The 17,243-nt window shown below is 37.5% G+C and overlaps 1 protein-coding gene and 1 pseudogene across 15 annotated transcripts in view; both read left to right on the forward strand.

Moving 5' to 3' along the window:
- SLC44A5 (solute carrier family 44 member 5) overlaps positions 1 to 17,243 on the forward strand; it is a 424,280-nt gene that overhangs the window by 184,951 nt on the left and 222,086 nt on the right. The window lies entirely within an intron of this gene.
- LOC112824244 (elongation factor 1-alpha 1 pseudogene) lies at positions 2,162 to 3,807 on the forward strand (annotated as a pseudogene).

Genomic DNA, 17,243 nt, shown 5'->3' on the forward strand with positions numbered 1-17,243 from the left:
GGTAGGTGTTCAATAAGGGTTTGTTGAACTGAATCAAAGGATGTGGCTCCTGCCTTTCTCCAACTTCATTTTGTGCCATTTTCTTCCCACTCTATTGTCCCACTTCACGGAACTTAGAGTTCTTTGGAAATGCCATGTTCTAGCTTCTTGGCTATTTACAGGAATGATGCTGTTCCACTGCCCGTAATACCTTTCCCCCTGCTTCTCTGTGCAGTTTGTTACTATTTATTCTTTAAGCCTGACCACTTGACTTAGGTATCTTCTCTAGGAAGCACCCATGCTTCTTCCCTCGCACTGCCATTTTATGACAGATGAGAGGTCCGCTTTTGTGTTCTTAAAGTATTCTTTGCTAACACAGCACTGTTTATACTGACTGTCCTTTTAGTTACTTGTCTTTCTCTCCCAGTAGACCAGGACCTCTGTGTCTATGACTGTGCTACCTTATAGTAGGCACTTAATAAAGCTTTCTTAAAAAAAAAAAAAGCATTTTTCCTTCTTACATCAAAGGGAGAAGAAAGAATGGGCCACCTGGGTGTCTCAGTTGGTTAAACGTCCCACTCTTGATTTCGGCTCAGGTCATGATCTCAGGGTTGTGAGATCGAGCCCCACATCACACTCCATGAAGGGCATGGAGCCTGCTTAAGATTCTCTCTCTCCCTCTCCTTCTGACCCTTGCTCCTCCCAGTCCACCCCCCTCTTAAAAATAAAAAAGAAGAAAGAATTAACATTTTGAGAACATAGTATGTGCTGTCACTATGCCAGATATTTATCTACATAGTTTGTGGAGAAGAGCAATTAGAAGCAAGAGGCTTGGCAAACAAAACATTTGCAATTCCATAATCTTAGATCTGTGCTCACTCATAGGCTCAGGAATCTGTGTTGTTCCCCCCACCAACCATGTGCTATAAAATTCTGTCTCTCTCATTAGAAAGTGTGTGGTCCTATTGGGGAAGTCCACAGATATTTTATTTTGTAATATTCTCTGCTTTATTAGAGGAAATTCTATTTAAATAGACTATAAGGTGCTTCTTAAACTGGGGCAAGCATTCTCTTGGGGGTGTGAAACCACAGAATAAATAGATACATCTTCCCGGCATGTGACTATTTACTCATAGCTACAGATACTTCTAGTTAAAAAGGGTGACCTAAAGCCATCTGATTACTACTTTCCTCCCTGAAACACATAAAAACAATAAAACAAACAAAAACAACACCCTCCCCACCAAATCTGCAAAGAATATAAATCAGAGAAGAAAACTCTGTTTTTAAAAAATTATGAAGAACTATCAGCCAAATATAGTGAAATTTGGATCAAATATGAGAGACCACTGAGAGCCTAAGTAAACCTTCTCAGACCTTGACTGAAATAGATTCTAGAAACATAAATGTCAAGAGTCCAGAAGGCTTATTCAGTGATCTTTTGATTAAGGTGAATAGACACAGGGGTAGGGGAAGGCTATAGAAGTGAGGAGTGTTCCTGTGGCGTCCAAGTTCCATACCCAAGGTCAGTTCCCATTCTACACCCTAAGACTCCATTGGAGTGGTGCATAAAGGAGAGCCACATGGGCTAGCTATCCTAGTTACCTGCCACCTAGATTCATAGCTAAGGGAGATTGCAAAAGGTAAGGTTGGGTAAAGGAATGGAAAAGGAAAGCTAATATTATCAGAAGCTGTAATTTAAGGTCTTTCTCTGTAAATCAGACCAGCCTTGTGAATGTCTGCGCCCAGATATGGAAAGACATCATTGAAAGCTGCAGATTTCCCTAGCTCAAATAATCACAAAAATAAATGTATAATTACAAACAGTGACAAAATTACAGAGTGCTATGACAGTGTATAATGAGGGATCAGCATCATCTGTGACTGGGAAACTTTCCCTGAGAAAGCAGTTTGGGTTGAGAGCTGATGTATGCGTCAGTGAGGCAAATGGAGAACATTCTTATCAGAGGGACTAGCAAGTTCAAAATATTTGTGGCAGGTGAGAGCATTCTGTGCGTGAGAAACAGAGAAGGCAAATGTGCCTGGGGTGTGGAGAAAGGGAGTGTGATGGAGAGAGGAGAATGAGAGGTGAGACCAGAGGAAAAGAGGGTAAAATAGCTTTTTCGCAACGGGTTTGCTGCCAGAACACAGGTGTGAAAACCACTGCTCAACCTAAACCAAAATGAGAAAGAAAGAGACTCACATCAACATCGTCGTCATTGGACACGTAGATTCAGGTAAGTCTACCACTACTGGTCATCTGATCTACAAATGTGGTGGGATCGACAAAAGAACTATCGAGAAATTTGAAGAGGAGGCTGCTGAGATGGGAAAGGGCTCCTTCAAGTATGCCTGGGTCTTGGATAAACTGAAAGCTGAACATGAACGTGGTATCACCATTGATATCTCCCTGTGGAAATTCAAGACCAACAAGTATTATGTGACCATCACTGATGCCCCAGGACACAGAGACTTTATCAAAAACATGATTACAGGCACATCTGAGGCTGACTGTGCTGTCCTGATTGTTGCTGCTGGTGTTGGTGAATTTGAAGCCGGTATCTCCAAGAATGGGCAGACCCGTGAGCATGCCCTTCTGGCTTACACACTGGGTGTAAAACAACTAATTGTGGGTGTTAACAAAATGGATTCCCTTGAGCCACCCTATAGCCAGAAGAGATATGAGGAAATCATTAAGGAAGTCAGCACCTACATTAAGAAAATTGGCTACAACCCCGACACAGTAGCATTTGTGCCAATTTCTGGTTGGAATGGTGACAACATGCTGGAGCCAAGTGCTAATATGCCTTGGTTCAAGGGATGGAAAGTCACCTGTAAAGATGGGAATGCCAGTGGAACCACACTGCTTGAAGCTCTGGATTGCAATCTGCTACCAACTCGTCCAAGAGACAAGCCCTTGCGTCTGCCTCTCCAGGATGTCTACAAAATTGGTGGTATTGGTACTGTCCCTGTGGGCCGAGTCGAGACTGGTGTTCCTAAACCTGGCATGATGGTCACCTTTGCTCCAGTCAATGTTACAACTGAAGTAAAGTCTGTTGAAATGCACCATGAAGCTTTGAGTGAGGCTCCTCCTGGGGACAATGTGGGCTTCCATGTCAAGAACGTATCTGTCAAAGATGTTCATCGTGGCAATATGGCTGGTGACAGCAAAAATGACCCACCAATGGCTTCATGGCTTAGGTGATTATCCTGAACCATCCAGGCCAAATCAGTGCTGGATATGCACCTGTGCTGGATGGTCACACAGCTCACATTGCCGGCAAGTTTGTTGAGCTGAAGGAGAAGATAGATCGTTGTTCTGGAAAAAAGCTGGAAGATGGTCCCAAGTTCTTGAAATCTGGTGATGCTGCTATTGTTGATATGGTTCCTGGCAAGCCTATGTGTGTTGAGAGCTTCTCTGACTATCCTCCTCTGGCCCATTTTGCTGTTTGTGACATGAGACAGACGGCTGCTGTGGGTGTCATCAAAGCAGTGGACAAGAAAGCAGCTGGAGCTGGCAAGGTCACTGAGTCTGCCCAGAAAGCTCAGAAGGCTAAATGAATATTATCCCCAAAACCTGCCACCCCAGTCTTAATCAGTGGTGGAAGAACAGTCTCAGAACTGTTTGTGTCAATTGGCCATTTAAGTTTAATAGTAAAAGACTGGTTAATGATAACAGTGCATCGTAAAACCTTCAGAAGGAAAGGAGGATGTTTTGTGGACCATTTGTTTTTATTTTGTGTGTGTGTGTGGCAGTTTTAAGTTATTAGTTTTTAAAATCAGTACTTTTTAATGGAAACAACTTGACCAAAAATCTGTCACAGAATTTTGAGAACCATTAAAACAAAAGTTTAATGAGGAAAAAAAAAGAAAGAAAAGAGGGTAAAATATGTAGGACTTTAGTGTTCTCCTTACTGAATCCTAAGAGCAATGAGAAGCAATTGAAAGATTTTAATCAGAGTTGTGATGTGATTAGATTTGCGCTTTAAAATGACTGTAACAAAACACTTGATTTGGGAGCAAAGGAGAGTGCAAATGTAAGAACCCAGTTAGGAGGCTATTGTAATAAAACAGGTCAGATGTGATGATACTTCAGACAAGGGCTGTGACAGGGAAGATGGAGGTAAATGGGCAAATGGGAGTTTTTGTGAAATATATGGGAGGCCCACAGACCTAACCTGGTGATGAATTAATTGGATTTTGGGACATGTATGACAGAAACCCCTAGTTGTCCCCAGTATCTTCTTTTCTTCCTTCTAGAGATAGTACCACCTACCCCACCCTGACTTTGAACCATATTCGGGACCACCTAGCTGGAGTCTGCATTGGTCAAGCTCCCTTTTAGTTAGATGTGATTATGGACTAAATTTGGACAAACATCCAGGTCCTTTCCTAAAATACAGAGCTGCTTGCCCTGGACTTGAACATGGATGTGGTGCTGATGATCCAATTTCCACTTATGCAAACTTAAACATCAACTTAAGGGCTGGCAGAAGATAGAAAAAACTTAGGTTCTTCAATGACCTGGTGGAGCAGAGTCTCCCCCTTGGCTCGATTCTACTCACTTTGCATTTTTATCCATGATGGAGATCATTTCCTATCCTGGTTGAGTCACTGTATTTTTGGAATGCTTTGTTTCAGCAACTTAGCCTAATTATTCCAGGTGGTGGGAGAGGACTGAACCGGATGAATGGTAATGTCATTCACTGAGATGGGAAGCATTCATTATCTCTTTCAGCTTTGAGTCATTTACATATGTGATTATATTATTTTGTATCTTAATTTGAGTAATTGATAAAAATACTTCAAAACTAGATGCCTCTTCCTGGGTTGTTACAGATTCATTCTTTTTGTAAGGTTAAGCTTTGCCAATTATAATTTTATCTAATTGTGCTGTCAGCTCATATATCTCAAGCTATTCAGGGATGATGTAAAGCAAAACCGACTTAAGGAACCCTAGATATATTTATTTTGATACACTTGAACTGATTTATAATTTGGTTAGACAAACAACAAAGGCAGACAAGGCAAGAAAAATTCCAATAAAGAGGAGAGAAAGGAAAGAGAAAATGAGGTAAACTTAGCTTGAATTTATTTTTAAGTTTACCTCTAGAAATCATCACCTTCATTTTTCTTCTTTTTTTAATTTAAATTCAATTAGCCAACATATAGTACGTCATTAGTTTCAGATGTAGAGTTCAGTTATTCATTAGCTGCATATAACACACAGTGGTCAGTCAGAGAGAGACAATTATATGATTTCACTCATATGTGGAACATAAGAAACAGCACAGAGGACCACAGGGGAACGGAGGGAAAACTGAATGGGAAGAAATCAGAGAGGGAGACAAATCACGAGAGACGCTTAACTCTCAGAAACAAACTGAGGGGTGCGGAGGGGAGGTGGGGGGGATAGGGTAACTGGGTGATGTGATGGCCACCTTCATTTTACAGAAAGGTTTATATGCTCTGTACTTAATAGTCTACTTAATAATTTTGTTTGGATCAGTATTCAGAATCTATCTTCTTTCCTTTTGAAAATCAGGACAGCCACCCCACATACAGACTTCCAGCACCTCAAGATTACTAAAAAATATTTCTATCAAAACACTTCCTAATTATTTACCCTGAGACATAATTATTACATTATCAAAGTATCAGAAGGTATTCAAATCACTATGTTGTATATCTGAAAGTAATAAAATATTGCGTGTGAATTATACTTAGATAAAATACTTACATAAACAAAGTAGTAGGAGGTAAAGCAATAAATTCAATATTCAAAAATTTCAATAATTATGAAAATTATTCCTACTCTACAAAATCTAAATTAAATTCAATTGGCATTTTATGAAATTTTCCTCCAGGTTCAAAGAAATCAATGAAAGATCTCAATAGTCCCTGTAATAATGTTGATAAAAAGAATATTTTATAGCTCCTGTTTCAATAATTCTAATTACCCATAAAGAACTTATTCATAGAGAATTCTTTGGGAGTACATTAGGGCAGCTGTTTTTATTTAACAGAATTATTAAGTAACAGGACTCTATACTAATCAGAGACCAAATAAGGAATCTGCTCTGAATTTTCTAATGTCCAGTTCAGGGTACCTTCTATAGAACTATGCTGGGTTTGGCCAGCAAACCCTGAGGTGGTGAATGAAAAGATTACTCCAGACACCTAAATAGGAGAAAGAAGAGGGTGAGGGGACCAATTGCTCTAGTGCTGAAAGGTCCGGAGCCAGATTTAGTCTCCACTTTTATTACAAGTCTTATCTATACATCAAGTAAGAGCAGAAAAATAGAAAGGACTGTTAGGCTTTCATAATCAAGACATAGACATATGGGACAATGCATGATTGAAGCAAGCGGTGTTTGTGACCTGTGTGCAGGCTAAGGGTATGATGAATACGTGACCATAAGGTGAGAGTGTTCTCATCTAAGTTAAACATTTACTCCCTAGGTGAGAATGTTGAGCCACAGGAAGGATCTGGCTGCTTTAGCTCAGAAACTTTAAAGGAGACCCAGAGTTCCAGGCACTCCTCCTTTGCTTTTCAGTCAGTCTCACAGAGACATATTTCACTTAAATCTTATCTATCCAGGCACTATGAATTCCCACAGGATTATGCTTTTCTTATGGAAGTGGAAGTTCATTATCAAATTAGGAGATACTGTAATTTATTTGGAATGATGCTGATGAACGAGCTGATTGCATGTAAGTAGTACTTTCTCTAGGCACTCTACTTCCAAATCTTTCAGAGTCATTTTAAACATTGGAAAGTTGATATAACACATGATTATTCTTCTAGGAAGTGAGCTTACTTTAGCGTGTACAGTGATGCATAAATCCATAAACTTGATGCAAACAAAATTACTTAAAAGATAGATTTGCCAATTAGAAAGAGACAATTCAGTTGTGACTTCCAAAGTTATTTGAAATGGGCTTGAATTCATTCAACGAACAAATATTTTTTGCCAGCCACTATCCACAGTTCACAATGGTGAACAGGACAAAGTCTTTGCCTTCATAGAACTTTCCTCCTAGTGGGAGAGGTACACAAAAAGTGTATAAAACAGAATGCCATCTGTGAAGTTAAGAAACCAGGGCGCCTGGGTGGCTCAGTGTTTAAGTGTCTGCCTTCGGCTCAGGTCATGATCCTGGAGTCCCAGGATCAAGTCCCACATTGGGGTCCCTGCTCGGTGGGGAGTCTGCTTCTCCCTCTGACCCTCCCTCATCTCATGCTCTCTCTCTCATTCTCTCTCTCAAATAAATAAATAAATCTTTTAAAAAAAAGAAGTTTTGAAGTCAAGAAAACATAGAGCAGAATAAAGAGATGAAGACTCTTTCAGATAAAATATCAGCCTCAAGAGGTAATATTTAACTGAAACTCTAATGAAAGGAATGGATAACCTAAAACTTTGTAGGGCACCATTTGAAATCGATGCGAAGTAGAGAGTAGCCTGTCACCTGCTAGGAACATTGAAAATGCCACCATGGCTGAAGCAGAATAAGTGAAGTGGGAGTGGTAGGGAGAATGTGGTTAAAGAACTAGCTGGGCCAGGTCATCTAGGACCAAACAGACCAGAGTGGGGACTCAGGGTTTCGTACGAGTACAAAAGAAAGCATGGAAAAAGTTGAGCATGAGAGTGTGTGATCCGCTTTCTGTTTATGGAAGGTCGCTGTGACTGCATGTGGAGAATGGACTGGGAGTGGGAGTAGAGCCAGTATGGAGGCAGGGAAGCTATTGTAGTGATATAGAAAGGGTATAATGGTGTCTTAGAGCACGATAGTAGTGATGGAGGTGGTGAGGGTTAGATTTGGGGTATATTTTGAAGGTAAAGCGCATATAAGTTGTTGATGGATTGGATGTGAGGTATGAGATAAAGATAAATATAGGGAAAAACTGGGTTTTGGCTCTGGGCAACTGGATGAATGGTGATACTCTCTACTGAACAGTAGAAGACTGGGCAGAGAGAAGAATGGGCAGAAAAATAAAAAAAATTGTGTTAGACACGTGCTCATACCAATTTGTGAGTCTTTAGCATGTGGGTGGTAGTTAAAGCCCAGGGACTAGATGGGTTCACATAAGAATATAACAAAAAGAATATATCTGAGGACTGAGCTCAGGAATTCTAATATTCAGAGATCAGGAGAAGGAGAGAAATCCAGCAAAAGAGAATTGATACAGAGTGGTCAGTGAGGTGGGTGGGAGATGCCAAAAGAATGTGCATCAAGGAGGACATCTCCCTACATTTTCTTGTTCAAATTTCTCTACCTTCAAAGTTAATCATTTCCCGCTATCTCTTGTCTCCTCAAATCTCCAGGGTTCCTTCTTTTACCTACCCCACCTCACTACCAGCGTATAACCCTGCTTCATATTTCACAGAGAAAAGAGAGCTCCTTAGAGGAGAATGTCGTTCTCTTCCCATCCACAAATATATTTAGCTATATCTACTCTGCCTTCCGATCCGTTAAAACAAGTGAACTTTCTCTGCCACCTTGTAAGATAGACCCCTCCACTTAGGCACTCACATTTCCTCTTTGCTGAGAACTTCCCTCTTGTAATTGTCTTTTCTCTCTTGCATCATCGATCTTTCCTCTGTTACTTGTTATCATCTCTATTAGCATAAAAGCATGCTGTATTTAAAAACAGATAAAAAAATGAATAAAAGCAAAATAATAGAATGCTTTCTTGCTTCCTTGTCTTCTTCCACCTTTAGCCCTATTTTTTCCCTCTCATCTTTATGGTTAAGACTCTAGGTAAGATGTCTGCATATGCTGTTTCTATGTTCTAACCTCCTATTCTCTCTCTTTTAAGAATGTTTTTATAATGCAATATTTGGTATATACAAAAGATAATTTTTAAATATATGTATTTATTAAATATCCATATCTTACATACTAAATATATGTAAGATATGAAACATGATAATGAACACCCAAGTAACTAGCATCCAATTTAAGAACGAAAATGATTAATATTGTTGGATCTCTAAGTTTGTACCTTCCCTATTTTGTCCCTTTCCTCCTCCCCAGGGTAACCTCCATCCTGTAGTTTGTGTTTTTAATTTGTCTCCCCATTTTTCCATTTTATCTCATATATATATGACCATATACATAAATATATATTTACATACATACACATATATATTTAGTTTTGCTTATTTTTGAGCTTTATGAAATGGTACAAACTGCACAGAGTCCTATGTACTCAGCTTTTTTTTCACTGTATGGTTATATTTCTAAGATTCATCCAGGTAGCAGTGTTTATTCGTTTTCACTGATGTATAATATTCTATTGTGTGTCTATTTCAACAGTGTATTTATCCATTTCCCTGTTAATGAATATTTGGGTTGTTTCCAGTTCTTTTGCTATTACAAATAATGCTGCTGTGAATATATTTGTACATGTCTCCCAGTAAACTAATGGAAGAGTTTCTCTAGGCTAGGATTTATAAACCCAGGAATAGAATTGCCAGCTTATAGGATAAGGGAAGCTTTAATTTTTTGGGGGGGAAGCTTTAATTTTATTTGATAATGACAAATTGCTTTTTAATTAGTTGTATAAATTTACCCTCTTGCTAGCAGAATAGATGAGAATTTCTGCCATTCTATGTCAAGTATCTTATTTTTTGCCAATGTGAAATGGTATCTCATCGTGGTCTAAATTTGCATTTTCCTGATTATTAAGATTGATCAACTTTTTATGTGTGCATTAACAAATTTTTATTCATCTTCGAGGGGAGAATGCTTGTTTATGTCTTAATTTTTTTTTATTTGAGTATAGTTGATTTGAGTATAGTTGACACACAATGTTACATTAGTTTCGGGTGTACAGTATAGTGATTTGGCATCTCTGTACAGTGTTCTGTCTAAGAAATTCTTTTCTGTCCAAATGCATTAAGCATGCTTTTGTCTTGCCTCTAAAGTTTTAAGATTTTGCCTTTAACATTTAAGTTTTAATTCATCTGTAATTGATATTAACGTATGGTGGAGATTATTTTTCTTCCTAATGGTAACTAATTGTCTCATTATTATTTGTTAGGAAGTTCTCCTTCCCCCCAATGTTCTGTATGACTAACTCTTTTTTTAAGATTTATTTATTTATTAGAGAGAGAGAGAGAGCTTGAGCAGGGAGAGGGGCAGAGGGAAGGGAGAGAGAGAATCTCAAGCTGACTCCCCACTTAGCGGGGAACTTGATGCTGGGTTCGATCTCATGACCCTGAGATCATGACCTGAGCTGAAATCAAGAGTTGGATGCTTTAATGACTGAGCCACCCAGGCACCCCTAACTCTTCATTAGATGTTCACATCTGAATCAATCTATTTGGGTGGGGAGATTCTAGTCTATTCTATCAGTCAGTTTATTTTTTTGCAAGAGCAAACATACTTCTTCAAATTTTTTTTTTCATTTTAAAGATCTTATTTATTTATTTGAGAGAGAGAGAGAGAGAGAACATGAGCTAGTGGGGAGGGGTATAGGGGGAGGGATAAACAGACTCCCCACTGAGCGACTCCCCACTGAGCAGGGAGCCTGATGCAGGGCTAGATCCCAGGATGCCAGGATCATGACCTAAGGCCGAGGGCAGATGTTTAACCAGCTGCAACAAACATACTTAACTTCTATAGCTTTATAATGTCTTGATATATAATAGCACAAATTTCCACCTATTCTTTCTCAGGTATGTGAGATATTCTTGGGCTTCATGCTCTTTCATAAATTTTAGAATCCTTCCAAAACCTTGTTGAGATTCTTATTGAAATTGTATTGGAGGGCGCCTGGGTGGCTCAGTTGGTTGAGCGACTGCCTTCGGCTCAGGTCATGATCCTGGAGTCCCGGGATCGAGTCACACATCGGGCTCCCTGCTCGGCGGGGAGTCTGCTTCTCCCGCTGACCCTCTTCCCTCTCGTGCTCTCTGTCTCTCACTCTCTCTCTCTCTCAAATAAATAAATAAAATCTTTAAAAAAAAAAAAGAAATTGTATTGGATTTATTGATAAAATTTGGTGAGAATTACCATCTTTTTTTTTAAGATTTTATTTATTTGACAGAGAGAGACACAGGGAGAGAGGGAACACAAGCAGGGGGAGTGGGAGAGGGAGAAGCAGGCTTCCCAAGGAGCAGGGAGCCTGATGTGGGGCTCAATCCCGGGACTCTGGGATCATGACCTGAGCCGAAGGCAGACGCCCTGAGAATTACCATCTTTATGATACTGAGTTCATCTTTATCCATGAACATGATATGTTTTTATTAACTTAGGGCTTCCCAATGTCTTATCTTTGCTTATATAAATGTTATCTTTTTAAATTAGCATTTCTAACTGTTGCTTGTGTGTAGAAATGCAGTTGATATTTACAGAATGATCACAGGTTCAATTACTATGCTAAACTTTCTTATTGATTATAATCATTTATCTATAGGTTCTTTTTGTTTTCTAAACAGACAATATCATCATCTGCAAATATATACAATTTTGTTTTCTCTTTTCCAATAATCATAGCCTTTATTTCCTTTTTATATTTGCTCTGCTGGTTAGGATGTCAGTTAAGTGTTCAATATAAACAATGATAATGGATACCATTGTTCTTTATTTTAAAGGAAATGCTTCTAAGATTTTATGATTAAGGGTGAGTTTGCTGTAGATTTTTTGGTAGATAGCTATTATTGAATTAAGAAAAATCAACTTTTATTCCTTGTTTGCTAAAATTTTAAAAAATTATAAATGCATGTTTATTTTTGTTCTTTTTACAGAATCTATTCAAATGATCATATGATTTTCTCCTTTAATTGCTTTTTGTAGAAATCTCATTTATGAATTCTTCTATTTTTTTAAAGATTTTTTATTTTTTCATTTGAGAGAGTGGGAGTATGAGCAGAGGTGAAGGGCAGAGGAAGAATCAGTGTCTGTGCTGAGCAGGGAGCCCAACGTGGGGCTCGATCTCAGGACCCGGGATCATGACCTGAGCTGAAGGCAGATACTTAATCGACTAAGCCACTCAGGCACTCCTAAACTTTTCTATTTTTAACCATCCTTTCACTCCTGGTCACAGTCTTTTTTCTGTATTTGTAGATTTATTTTATAAATATTTAATTTGGAATTTTTGTATCTCTGTGTGTGATAAAGAAATAGTAAAGTTTTCCTTTTATAAATTGACTTTGTGTGCTTTTGGAATCAAGATTATACTAGGTTATGCTGGGTCATACATGGAGTTTGGGAGTATTTTCTCATATTTTGTTCTTCGGAAACTTTTGGATATTGAAATGTGTTCCTCAAAACTTTGGTAGAAATTGCCTGTAAAATACTGTGAGTCTTGGGGCACCTGGGTGGCTCACTCAGTTAAGGGCCTCTCTTGATTTCAGCTCAGGTCATGATCTCAGGGTCCTGGGATGGAGCCCTGCATCAGGCTCAGTGCTCAGGGCAGAGTTTGCTTGAAATTCTATCCCTCTGCCTTTCTCCATCACCCCACTCATGCTCTCTTTCTCTCTCAAATAAAGAAAATCTTTTAAAAAAACAATGTGAGTCTTTTTAAAAATACAGATCTTTGACTAGTCATTTAAATGCTTTAATAGTTACTCTTCTAGCTTCCTATTAAATCAGTTTGGGTGAGTTACATTTTTCTATGAATTTACATATTTTGAATAAGTTTTCAAATATTGTCATAAAATTGTTCATAGTATCTTATTATCTTTTAAGCCTACCCCATATATGTAATTATATATCCCTTTCAAACTGAATATTATTTATTTGTGTTTCCTTTTTCTTGATCATATCAACTAGAGTTCTCTTAAATCTTTTAGTCTTTTCAGAGGCAGGTTTTTTTTCTGTTTATTTAAAATTTTATCTTTATTTACTTTCTTTTATTTTCTTGGAGTTTATTCTGTTGTTTTCTGATTTTTTCAGTAGGAGGCTTTACCCATTAATTTTTAGCTTTTTTCTTTTCTAATTTAAGCATTTGAGGCTACAGATTTAGATTAAACCATAGAAAATTGCAAAGATTGGACTCCTATTGATTTACAGACAATGGCAAACTTAATGTTTCCATCAAAGTATTGTTTTCATAATGCCTACAACTTTGAATATGCAAATTTTATTAATCAGAGCCAAGTTTTAAAATTTTTTATCATGATTTTTTTGATTCATGAGTTATTTAAAACGTGTGGGATTATACACATATGCTTTAAATATCCAAACTTATGGAGATTTAAAACTATTTTTTTCTGTCATATGATGTTAACTTCTGAGTTGCATTATATTAGGAGAATGTGAACTGTGTTAAAGAAAATAATTATTCAAAACTTACTAAAGACAGGAAGACTTTATTCAAGAAGGGACAAACTGCAATGGGCTTTTGCAATAAGGGACAGAGATTGGACTCAACTCTGAAAACAGACAGGGACAAGTGGGGATTTATAGCCAAGGAGCAGGGCAGGGATCAGTGGATGCATTACTAAGAAGTAAGGGGGATCCTTGCTAAACCAACTTGACAGGATTCTTGCTGAAGTCAGGGTAAAGTGATCAGATATCAGAGGTGGGGGATTCTTGCTAAATTGACCCAGCAGCATCCTTGCTAAAACTGGACCAAGTGGGAGAAGGGCAGAGCCCAAGGTGTGGGCCTGTAGGAGAAGAGGGCTCAGAGGATCTTGGTCAAGGAGAGGGTCTTTGTTAGGGAGTGAGCCCAACCAATCTCTCTCCCCTACTGCACAACTCCACTGCAGTAGCCTTGAATCAAGTCTTCCTTACTTTCTTGAACAATTGCTGTAATTTTTTTCTTTAGCCACTGTATGATCAATTTGTTAAATTTGTAGAAATTTGCATTTTGGCTCTATAAGTGATTATGTTTTGAAAATGTTTCACTGGAGAATGTTTTGTGATGGTTAAAAACAGACACTAGAATGAGATTATATAGGGTCAGATATCAGCTTTGCACTTATAGACCTTTCTCATAGTAGTTTTATGAAGATTAAATGAATTCATTTATACTTGTCAAGTACCTATAATAATCCTGGGCACATAATAATCACTCAGTAAAGAAATTAGCTGGATTGTGATGATTGTAAAAAGAAGGTGTTCTTCAATTGTTAAGTGTAGGGGTATATACACACACACATACACACATATATATACATGTACAAATTTATACACGCATTGTATATATAATAAAAATAACATATACATCTGTATATATAAATTCATACTCATTAATTGAGTTGTTCAAATCATATATAGCTGATTTTGTGGTTTTTGTGTGCTTGACCAAGCAATAATTGAAGCTAATATATATATTATCTAATAATATATGTATCCTCTAGTATGTGTAATTATATAACTAACCTAACTTTCTTTTGGATAATATTAAGATTTAAAATTTTCAATCCTTCTATGTCCTTGAGTTTTAGATATGTCTCTTATAAACAGTGTCATTGTATAATGGATAATAAAAAAATATCCAGTTAACACTCTAACTGGCAAACTTAGTTCAATTACATTTATCATGATTAATTATATATTTAGACTTGTTTTTCCTTCTTCGTGCTCTTTATCTGTTCCTTTTTCTTCCACTTTTTTTTCTCTTCCCTTTTATTTTGGTGTGTGGCTAAAGTTTTAAATTAATTTGCTTGTTTTCTCCATGAACTTCAGTGGTTTTTGTGTAAGGCTGATAGAGCACCTTTCTTATTTAAATATATGGAGGTGCTTGTTGTTGTTGTTGTCGTTGTCATCACAGTGACTGGACTGGGTGCTTCTAGTATTTGGAAGGCAGAGTTTGAGGATGCTGGGTATCTTGAAATGGGCAGGACAGTTCTGTGCAGTGAGCAATTGTCGCATACAAAATACCATTTGCCCTTTCTTTGAGAAAACTTGCTCTAGTGGTTTGAAACTTATATACTATTTCTATCCTTCTACTTACCCTTGAAATGTTACCACAGACACTTAATCTAAAATAATTTAAGATCTTAATTCCCTCTTCAACAATTCAAGGATCCTACATTTGTACTCTAATTAACCTTCTTATGTTATATATGCTATTGTCCAGAATTTTAGTTTTGCCATTTTAAATTTTGAACCCCAGAGATTATGTATTATTATCATTATCATTATTTTATGTTGATGATGTTTGTTTATAGCAAAATTTCCCAGTATCACTGCCTCCTATTCCTTCTTAAATCTCAGAGTTTTCTTCAGGGATTATTTCCTTGCTTCCTGAAATTCTTTTAATGAAGGACTATTGCCAGTAAACTCAGATGCTATTTATCTGAAAATGTCTTTGTTTGGCCTTGTTTATTTACTGCTGGCTCCCAAATTTATGTCTCCAGTCCAAACCGTACAAATTCTACACTCCTGTATCCTCTGACATCTCCACGTGAGTACTACACATTTCAAACTTAACACGTTCCAAACTGAGCTCCTGGTCTACCCTCCAAGCTTGCTCTGTTCACAGTTTTTCTCTTTAGAGTAAATGTCAACTATATCCTTCCAGTTGTCCATCTACAACTCCTCTATGTTATAAACCACTTCAAAACCACAACAAATCTTCTTTGACACTTCTTCAGATTTGACCACTTCTCACCATTTGCATCGCTACTACCTTTGTACATGGCACCGTGCTCTTTTGCCTTGATTATTGCAATAGCTTCCCAGCTGGTTTTTCCTGATTCTCCCCTTGGTTTCCATAATCTATTTTGACTCAGCCATCCTTTCAAAATGTAAATCAGATCATGAGATGGCTCTATTCAAAACTCTCTAAGAGCTTTCTATTTGATGTAGAGTGAAAGCCCAAGTCCTAACAGTCATCTGGAAGGTTCCATGTGATATCTTTCCCCTAGCTCTGCTGTCTCTCCAACCTTGTTTCCCACCATTCTCGCTCACTTCCACTGCTGTAGCCACATTGGCATTCTTGCTGTTCTTTAAACATGCCTTTGAGCTGCCACATGCCTTTCAACTTGCCATTTCTTCCTTTAATGCTTTCTTCATAGCCGTCCACTTAGCTCCCCCCACTCCCATGTCCTCAGGTCTTTGTCTAAATATCAGTTTTTCAGTGATATCTTCCCAGACCACCATATTAAAAATTACAAACTCTCCCTTCCCTTGGTACTACCATCTTCTTTTCTGCTTTATTTTTCTTCATATCATCTGACATATTTAATTAAATTATTATCTGTCCCTACTACTACAGTGTAAAGTCCATGAAGGCAGAGATTTTTGTCTGTTCCTGACAGAGTAGCTGCTCAATAAATATAAATGAATGAATAGATGAATAATCTATGTTGAATTTTTTTTTCAGTGCTTTTTTGAGTACATTTTCCTTCCTCTCTTCTTGGCTTCCATTTTTCTGTTAAGAAGCTTGCTGTCAAGTTTTAGGTAACATCTATGTTCTTTCTGACTGGCCTTAGACTGTCTCCTTGTTTTCACTTCTTCAGTTTTCAGTCTAGTGTAGTTTGGCATGGATGTGTTTCATTCACCCTGTGTGGTAGACATTGTGCCTCCTATACCTGTGGATTGATGTCTTTTGTCAATTTTGGAATATTCTATGTCATTACTTCTTCCAGTGTTGCCTTTCCTCCATTCTCTCATTCTTTCCTTCTGGACTTTGAATAGAGGATTGTTTGATCTTTGCATTCTATCTTTCATTTCTCTTATATCTCTTTACTATTATACATCTTAACTTTTCTGTGCTGCATTCTAGATAATCTATTCATGTCTGTCTTCTAGTTATTGGTTCTCTCTTCAGTTTTGTTAAAATGTTGTTATCCCATCCATTTGAGTTTTAACATCAACAATAATGTTTTTAATTCCTAAAAGTTATGTTAGTTATTTTTTCAATCTGCTTGGTCATTTTTATTAGCTCTTACTGCTTGCTTATTTTATGCTTTCATCTATTATGTCTTTTTTTTCACATACAATTTTTCTCCTTGTGTTTTTAACTGTTAGTTTCAATATCTGAGTCTTTAAAGAGTCTAAAGCTATTGTTTATTGTTTTGGTTGGTTCTTGCTCATGTGTTTGGTGATTTTTTCATTTAATTTTTAATTTAATCTTACTTAATTTAAAGCTCATATTTGTTTGATCTTCATTTGTGGGAGTACTGCAGGCCTAAATTGGGATGCTTTTCTCCAGAAAAGATTGACATTTGCTTCTGCTCAGAGCCCAGAGTACTTTCAACCTGGGACCACTTAAATCCCTTTGAGGCATTTGGATAATGTAAGGGTTTGAGGCTAGGGTGCCGTGTCTTGCAGCTGACCCATGGCTTAGTCTTACTAATGATGGTATC

Source organism: Callorhinus ursinus, unplaced genomic scaffold (genome assembly GCF_003265705.2).
Source record: "Callorhinus ursinus isolate GAN/ISIS: 27379988/994484 unplaced genomic scaffold, GSC_fseal_2.0 scaffold9, whole genome shotgun sequence".
Lineage (NCBI taxonomy): Eukaryota > Metazoa > Chordata > Mammalia > Carnivora > Otariidae > Callorhinus > Callorhinus ursinus.